This window comes from Panthera uncia, unplaced genomic scaffold, assembly GCF_023721935.1.
Source record: "Panthera uncia isolate 11264 unplaced genomic scaffold, Puncia_PCG_1.0 HiC_scaffold_1632, whole genome shotgun sequence".
Lineage (NCBI taxonomy): Eukaryota > Metazoa > Chordata > Mammalia > Carnivora > Felidae > Panthera > Panthera uncia.
Window position 1 is genome coordinate 23,837 of NW_026058286.1, and position 9,159 is coordinate 32,995.

General features: G+C 37.2%; 1 pseudogene; it reads right to left on the reverse strand.

The window, feature by feature from the left end:
* Positions 1 to 368: 368 nt before the first annotated feature.
* LOC125917264 (60S ribosomal protein L37a-like) lies at positions 369 to 635 on the reverse strand (annotated as a pseudogene).
* Between the last annotated feature and the right edge of the window lie 8,524 nt (positions 636 to 9,159).

Below are 9,159 nucleotides of genomic sequence, written 5' to 3' on the forward strand. Positions count from 1 at the left end.
GAGGAGTCCCAGAACAGTTAAGGGGCTCTGGGAAAGGAGACATTCTCAGGGCTTGGTTTTGAGTGGGGACTTATGAATCGTCCCGTAGGGGGTGTGACTTGTCAGGTTCCTTTGAAATCACTGATGCCACATAGTCCAACACTTCTTTGTACTTCCTCATTAGGCTGATGGCACCACCGCATCTTTTGCCCACCATGCTGGGTTTTGTTTTAATTTTTATTTCTGTCTCACAAATGAACTCCCTTCCTTCCTTCCTTCCTTCCTTCCTTCCTTCCTCTTTTCTTTCTTTCTTTCTTTCTTTCCTTACTTATTGTTACCTAAATTAACCCATTTATTGTAGGCTAACAATGTTTCAAATGGTGGAGCTTCTACTGCCCTTTCAATTCCTTCAGCCTTCGGATGGCAGATTTTCCTGTGACAGCAGAAGTGATGTTATAAGCTCAGGCACCACCAGCTACACCCTAGTGTCAGACCCCCACAGCTCATCTTTTCATTTTGGTTTTGCCACAGAAGGAGAAAGTGTGCTCTGTATGCTGGGTTATTTCAGTTTTCTTCACCATTTTTTTTCTGAAGGAAGAACCATAGTGGGTCCTGTATTTACCTACAATTCCTACTTTCTTGGTGCATTTAGCCATGTCACTGGAAACCAGTTCTGAGCCCAGAGAGACAAATGAACTCCTTTAAAAGCAGCTCTTGGTTTCCTCTTCTCATTACGTGTCTTTCAGAAATGCCTCTTACAACCTTCTGCAGAGTGTCGTGTGTATAATTTCCTTATATTAGGAAACCATAAACTGGAAGGTAAATAACAAATATAACCAGTATAAGACCACAAACACAGGTAATGTGTAAAAATTGTGATAAAATATATGTGCTTGGAGAAATGTTAACAAATCATTAGCTGTAAAGCAGGGATGAGATTACACATATTATTTCTTTTATATTTACAACAAGGTATGAAGCAGATCCTATCCCATTTTTAATACTTTTTTAATACAAGGGAAAATTGGGACATAGAAATTATTTAGTCATCTTTCCAAGGTCAAATGGCTAGGTTATATAAAGGATTTGAACTCAGCTTTCACTCCAAATCCTGTGGATTTAATCATTATACAAGATTATTTCAACCTGGGGATTCATACACTAAAATATTTTCCATTTGCTTTTAGCTACTACTTGAAAGTATAAAATAGGGAGTTGGGTACTTGATGGAAATGATTGAAAATGATTATCTTCAAAGTAACTTAAGTTCACATCTGTGCGTCATATTGGACAAGGTGTTAGGAAAAAATCCTGCCTCTAGAAGCTTATGCTTGAAAACACCAATACTTGTCAGAGCTGTGTTTTAATTGTATGTCAGTGTTAACATTTGATTGCTGGCTTATCCTTTGAGATTCACTTTGGATACTACCACTTGCAAGAATCTTTTCCTAGGTATTCTCAGAAGAAAATTTCTTCCTTTTTTTATACTCTAAATATTTTGTCAATATTTTACGTATGCCATGGAGTTCTTACGCACGACTCTTTCTCCCACACAAGGGTTTTTGGGAAGCAGGGCCATATACTGTACATATTTTTACCCTTCATGGTGCCCTTGCCTGGGGTTTTATACATGATAATTGTACTATAAACGTTTGTTGAAATGAGACTGAATATCTTCCTTTAGCTGAAATATGACCCCTTTTTTAGTTTTACCTTTTAATGGAGAAAATTATATCCTGAATTTAGGTTTTCTTCAACCTACCTTTCTCCAAGGAGTCTTAGGAAAGAAACACTTGAACATAAAAGTGGTATATAGGAGAGAATTTGATTGATTTGATAATTTAATCTTTCCAGGTTTTTCCAAGTTCGCCCCAAAACTTGTGTCATCAAATTTTTTTGGCTTTGATAGTAGATCGGACTGGATATTTATTAAAATCATAACTTCTGATGCTTGGATTTTACTCGTGTAGGAGATACACAGCTATGTAGACACTGATTCTAGTGTCATTAAAAGCAGTGCATTATCACATTGTAAAAATTGAATTATGTTTTGTGAAAAATAAGTAGACTCCCAGGCCCAGAAGAGAGAGTGTTAATTCACTGGATTCATGTATTTGCTTCTCTAAGACCATTTTAGAAAGAAGATGATCGAATTCCATTTCAAAGAATTTGAGGGTTAAAGATTTTACATCTTGTAAGCAATGACAAGAATATTGATCTTCTTAATACTAGTGTGCTAAAAATAAGGAAAAACTTCTCCTTGCTCTAGAATTAGAATTAATGTTTCTTTGTTCATTCATTCATTAATTTTTTTTTCTTTATTTATTCCCTGACTTTTGCTTCAAGGGAGCTTTGAATTTCTAAGGTAGTTTCTCTTCCAAATTGGTTAGAATCAATTCAATGCTTTAAGAAATAATTGGTCTCTATTACATGGATCTTTCGATTATTTCCCTGAAGTCTTTCTTTTGAAGAGGGAATGACAATGATATTCCTTCCACACAAAGAAATCATATTCATTGGTGTGCAGTTATATTGGTGAGTAACTGTAATGACATACACTCTCCATAAAATTATAATAAATGTCTCACTCAAGTTATCACATTGTAAGTAGGACAAATGTAAATTTGGAGAATTTATAAAAATGTGAATATTTATTATTTTGTAATTAAAATGTTTATTTTTGAGACAGAGAAAGACAGAGCATGAACAGGGGAGGGTCAGAGAGAGAGGGAGATACAGAATCTGAAACAGGCTCCAGGCTCTGAGCTGTCAGCACAGAGCCTGACGTGGGGCTCAGACTCACAGACCATGAGATCATGACCTGAGCCAAAGTCGGACACCCAACCAACTGAACCACCCAGGCACCCCAATATTTTGTAATTAAAATGGATAATAATGTGGTATGTTTTCTAAAAAGTGCTTGTGCCCATCTTAGAGGAATCTTGAATCCTTTAAGTTTCCATGTTTCTAAGGTGCCTTTTACATTTCAAATATAAGGCTCCATTTTGTTGACCTATCGATTGGTCATCCTCATTACTGGGCGTGTTGGCAGAGTTAGAGGTGTTCTGCATTGTGATGATGCACTGTTGTTTGCTGTCTTCTGGCAAACACCAAAAAAGAAGGAAGCATAAAGTGGATCAAAGTATCTTTGATAGAAGCTTCTAGCAGGGCCATTTGAGGATGAGACAGTATGTCATTTTTCTGAGTATGTACAACTTCAAGTGACTTATTGAAAATTACATACTTATACCTAAGTTCTTACAAGGGAGTGTGGGGAGAGGTTTTTAACAGTAGGTCAAGGAGAGAAAAGGATTTTATGGGTCTCTGGGAGAACTAGACAGGAACAAGAAATCACTTAATTAGCATTTAATCCACATGTATTCTGATGCCTGAAAGCAGCGTTCTGTTTTAGAATGAAATGTGTCTCCGTTTACCTTCCACAAGTTTGAAAAGATAAAGCATTACATTTTTAGAGAATAGGTTGATTGATTTCCTGTTGGCTTCCCCTCCCTCATCTTCCATGTCCCTGGGGTGGCCCTCTCCTTAGGGTGATAGGAAAGCCTGGGAAGTGAGCACAAGTTCAGCAGTGAACTTACTGATTGCTCTGAATCCCTGCTCAAAGTGCCTCTGGGCTTCCCAAGCATCTGGTAATTCCTTCCAAGAAGTCTGGATTAGACCAGACGTGACACTGAAAGTGTGAATTTACATGACTTAATCCCACTGATTCTTTGTTTGTTTCTTTGTTTATTTTTGAGAGAGAAAGAGAGAGAGAGAGAGAGAGAGCATGCACACATGAGAGAAAGCAGGGGAGGGAGGGGCAGAGAGAGAGAGAGAGAGAGAGAATCACAAGCAGGCTCAGCTGTCAGCACAAAGCCTAATGTGGGGCTTGAACTCACAAACCGTGAGATCACGACCTGAGCCGAAACCAAGAGTTGGATGTTCAACCGACTGAGCCTCCCAGGCGCCCTAACCCCACTGATTCTGATGGCAGTCAGCATGAGAGGCTAGAGGACCAAAGAGCTTCTTTCTCTTTATTTTTTTTTATTTAAAAATTAAAAAAATATATATTTATTTTTGAGACAGAGACAGAGCATGAGCAGAGAAGAGGCAAAGAGAGAGGGAAACACAGAATCTGAAGCAGGCTCCAAGCTCTGAGTTGTCAGGACAGAGCCTGATGTGGGGCTTGAACCCACAAACCATGAGATCATGACCTGAGCTGAAGTCACACACTTAACCAACTGAGCCACCAAGGCACCCCTAGCTTCTTCCTCTTTAATTGACAGGCTCAAGTTGTCACTTGTAAGTACAGTGAGTCATGAGACCATGACCTGAGCTGAGATTAAGAGTTGGATGCTTAACTGACTGAGCCACCCAGGCGTCCCAAAACTCCATACCTTTTAGAATGAAGGTAAAGAGTTTTTGTTTCATATTTTTGTTTGTACTCCAGTAATTTTATTTGTTTATTTATTTTCTTTTCAAATTTTTTATTTAAATTCTAGTTAGTTAACATACAGTGTAATATAAGTTTCAGGATCAGAATTCAGTGATTCATCACTTATATGCAATACCCAGTGCTCATCATAACAAGTGTCCTCCTTAATACCTATCACACATCTAGCTCACCCCCCACTCACTTCCCTTTGTCAACTGTCAGTTGGTAAAACGTTTTTAAAAATGCATTTCATGTCTACCATATTAAGTATTTAGAATATTTAAAAAATTATTATTATTATTATTATTGAGAGAGGGAGAGAGAGAATGAATGGGGGGAGAGGGGCAGAAGGAGATAGAGAGAGAGAATCCTAAGCAGTCTCCATGCTTAGTACAAAGACCCCCCCAGGGTTTGATCTCACAAACCGTGAGATCATGACCTGAGCCAAAATCAAGAGTTGGAAGGTTCACCAAACATCCCACCCAGGCGCCCATTAAGTATTTAGAATCTAATTCAGTTATTCCCTGCTCTTCAAAAGTTTGCATTATGCCACTTCGCTTTTATGAAAGACCTACATTAGTACCTGTTTTCACTGAAAAAAATCCAAAGAGGATTTCTCCTTTTACAAAGAAAGGTGAAAAGTGAAAAATAGCCTTCGGTGTTATATTTGCAGCGAGCCGTTATAGAGGCAGCCCTCACCTAGAGCAGCAAGAGCGGCCCCACCTAGCCCCTTCCCCAGGAACTGCACTCAGTATCTCAGCTTTAAGCTGCCATAGCTTTGAACTGTGTCGTGAGCATCTGTGCTTTATTTCAATTTATTTTGTGCATCCTTTAGAAAAACGTGTCCTATCAGAAAATCCTAAGATAATTTATTTTTGGGGTCTGAGGATGCTTGAATATTTTTTTCATATAAATTAATGGTAATTGCTTCTGTGCCTAATGCCATTTCAGCTTATGAAAATTTTCATAGGAATTCTCTCCTTTCAGATAGTGGGGGAAACTTGTATGAAATATGTTTTTGCCTCAAAGATGTAATAATTTTGAATAAAATCTGAATAATTCTAAAATGACTTGCACACTAGTAAAAGCAAATTGAAAGGTTCTAAGAAAATGAAACTCAAAAGATGGCTATTATACTCTACATTGTGTATTGACTCATGTAGTTTTTCTTGTTTTCCTTTTATGTCTACTATTGAATATAGGTAAATCACTTTATTTTGTTTTACTATTTTCAAATCACAAAGCTAATAATATTTGACATGGAGAAGAATAGGTTATGATATATTATTTCTATCTTGGTGACACTTACTTTTATGTTTATATAAAGTTATTCTTAAAATGATGTAGTAAGAAGCACTTCCAGAAAATTGGACCAAAAATGGATCTCCAAAAATGCATTCCTCCATAAAAGCAACAAGAGCAAACTCTTCCTTTGCCTGATAAATAAGAACAGTGCAAAAATTATCAAGATCGACTTTTTCAGAACTCTGGAAAATTAACTAAAAGCTTGCCACAATCTAAAGAGGATTTATTCAAGTATTTTTTCAATAGAAGCTTGGTAAGAACCGTGAACTTGGTGGATTTAAAATTTTCCCTGTCCCATCACTGTCTAACTTTCTCTAAGATTGGAAGGTTGCTGGTTTTCAACAACTCCAGAGAGTTAACTATGTAACGTGTCTTTAGCTTGCTTGCTGCTAATGACAGCATTACCAATGGATAGGTAGAGAACACCAAGCTGGGGTGGAAAGAAACAGATGCAGACACCCTCTAAGGATTCCTCCCAATTTTCTCCTTTCTAAGAAGAAGGTGACACGATTTTAACTGGGAGAAACCACTATTGCAAAGGAACAGTGCCAGGACAGAAATGTAGTCCTTAACACCAGAGGCTTTCCATTCTGAGGGGGTATCTTTCCCCTCTCCATTGAGTAAAGACCCTGGGCTCACACCCTCCTTGGAGGAATCCATCATTAGCTGAGCTCTCCAACACTGCTCTCTTCCAGGCAGAAAATAAGACACTTTAAGTCTGACATTGTTTAAAAACACCATGAAGTTAAAAAAAAAAAGTATACTAGATAAACAGATACATGAACCAAACAAAGAATTTAGAATAAGCAAATAAAATCTCAGAGAAATGAGGATTGTGGCAGACAGTGAAGGTTGGCTGATTCAATGTTCTTGCCAACCAGCTTTTGCTTTGTCTTCATCTACTATAAGAGTGTGGGAATTCAAAACCTACCATCAAGATGGCCTTGCAGAACTTTGGTTGGATATGTGACACAATGGTAGATCATGAGATATAAGAAGTCTGTTAAGGATTTCTGGGAAACTCTTTGCCTATAAATGTATTGCTTCTTTTCTTCTTCCTTGTTTTTGCCCTCCCTTCTTCTTACTACCAGCTGCAAGATGGCTGGAGGGCATTCACCACATACCTTCCATAAGGGAAAGATAAGGAGAGGAGAGACTTTGCCCCTAATACTTTGAACTGCCAGCAACCACTTCTGAATCTTTTGCTGTTTGAGAAAGGTAAGCAGTTTAATTTGTTTAAGACACTATTACTCAGATTTTCTGTTACTTAAATGTATAAGTAATGCAGATAGGAAATTGGACATAAGAAAAAAATTAGTCGTGAGACAATTCATTGGTAATATTTAGTATGAAAAATACAGCTTAAATAAAGAACTTAATGGATACAATGGAAATAAACTAAAGAGCTAGAGGAGGAGGTCCAAGAACTTTCTCAAGAAGCATCAGAAAGAGATAAAGATACGGACCATATGACAAAAATTTAAGAATTATGGAAAATAAGGTATTTCAGATGGCAAGACAAGCAATAAATAGAGAGAAAAAATAATTGAAAACATAATGAGTAAGATTTATTTAATCTAACAAAACATGTTCCTGCAATGAATTGACAGATTTCATGTGGTGTGAAAAAAAATAGGTAAATGATAACTTATACATCTGCATATTATGATGCCATGTAAGAACATCTAAGTGTAAAAGAAAAATTCCAATAGCTTCCAGAGATTCAAAGCTGATTGCCTCAATCTAACAGGAATTTCATTGTTATCAGTTTGTGCAATTGCAATGTTGGATAATGGAACACTATTTTTAGAATACTGAATAAAAAGATATTTGAATCTAGAATTTTTTCCAGCTGTATTATCATTTAAATGTGTGGGAAAAAAAAAGCCTCATGTGCACAATGCTTCAAAAGACTCACCACATAATGACCCTTTTTGAAAACACTCTAGGACAAGAGTCAGAAACCATGGACCATAGGCCCAAACTGGTCCACCACATATTTTTGTAAATAACGTTTTATTGGAACACAGTTCTGCTCCTTCTTGTATGTAGTATCTGTGGCTTCTTTTCAGCTATGACGGCAGAGTTGAGTGGTTGCAAGAGTCTGTATAATCCGCAAGCCAAAGCTATTTGCTCTCTGGTCCTTTGCTGAAAAAGGTTTGTCAACTCTTGCTCTAGGACAAAGTACTCAAGCAAGGAGAGAAACAAATCTAGGCTGCTTCAAAATAGAGAAGTTAGGATGAGTAACTAACTTGGTTGGGTTCACTGTTTAAATAACAAAGGATGGAAGCAAGCCAAAATAGATCCCAAACAATCCAGAACGGAAGTGTTTTATCTGATGATCACACTGTTGTGGAAAGGCCAGAGAAGGCAAGTTGATGTTAAAGTATTTGGCTTGTTCAGGCAGCACTGTAGCAAAAGGGTCCTCAGGTTTGTGTTCCACGATGGCATCACACCTAAGGAGGCATCATTTACATTATAGGTACATCTAGAGAGATCATTAAGACTTGAATTCTGGCCCTCACATTCCTACTTTTCTTGCTGAAGGGTGGAGTGGGGGGTGAGGCCAGAAGTATATGAGTTGCCACACTGTGATGCCTGAGATATTGAGAGGGCAGCACCTGTGGGCATACAGCTAGTGGGGCTGCTGCCTGGCAGGCTCTAGAAAATCCTCTTGACTAGTTAAAAATGATTTTTTTCTTTGAGGAAGTGTTGTCTTTCCTTAACTCATACAAATTTGCCTCTGAGCTAGCAGTTGGTGTTTTAAAAGGGAAAAATCTAGCTATGAATAGGCTTAAAAATAATAGAAGAAAGTAAATGGATATATGCTATAAATAAATTAGTGATACCCACCAGAAGCATGGAAATAGACCAGCAGAAGAATAGTCTATCCATCCAATGGAAGATAGAAAATGAGGGGGAACCAGAAAGTATGGTAAATAGAAATGCAAAATAGTCTGTAAGAAATACATCCAAATGTAGCTATAATTACAATAAATATAAATGCAAAAAACTGATCCAAAGACACAGATACTCATATCAGATTTTAAAATGGCAATTGTTAGGCAAGAGAATCAAATGACTGTATCTCCATGGAAACACAGACATGACGTAGTAGTTGTCAAGTGATCATTATTACTGTGCTTTTTCTGTATTGAGTTAATTATTCAGAATCAAAGCAATCTCTGATATCCTGGAGTCAAAGGTAGACATCCTAAGGTTTTACTTTCCAATTAGTTATCTGTTCCAGCAGTGACTCTGCTTAGTAAAGTCTTAACATGACTTAGTGATCAGAAAGAAAACTTTTAGGATAATTCTCAAGAGAACCTTTTACATGGAAAAAATTTGCCTTACTAAAAATAAAACTTAATGAAACAATACTAAATATCATAATTTTGACAATTTTGGTTAACTTACTCGGAACCAAATTTGTCAGAAACGAA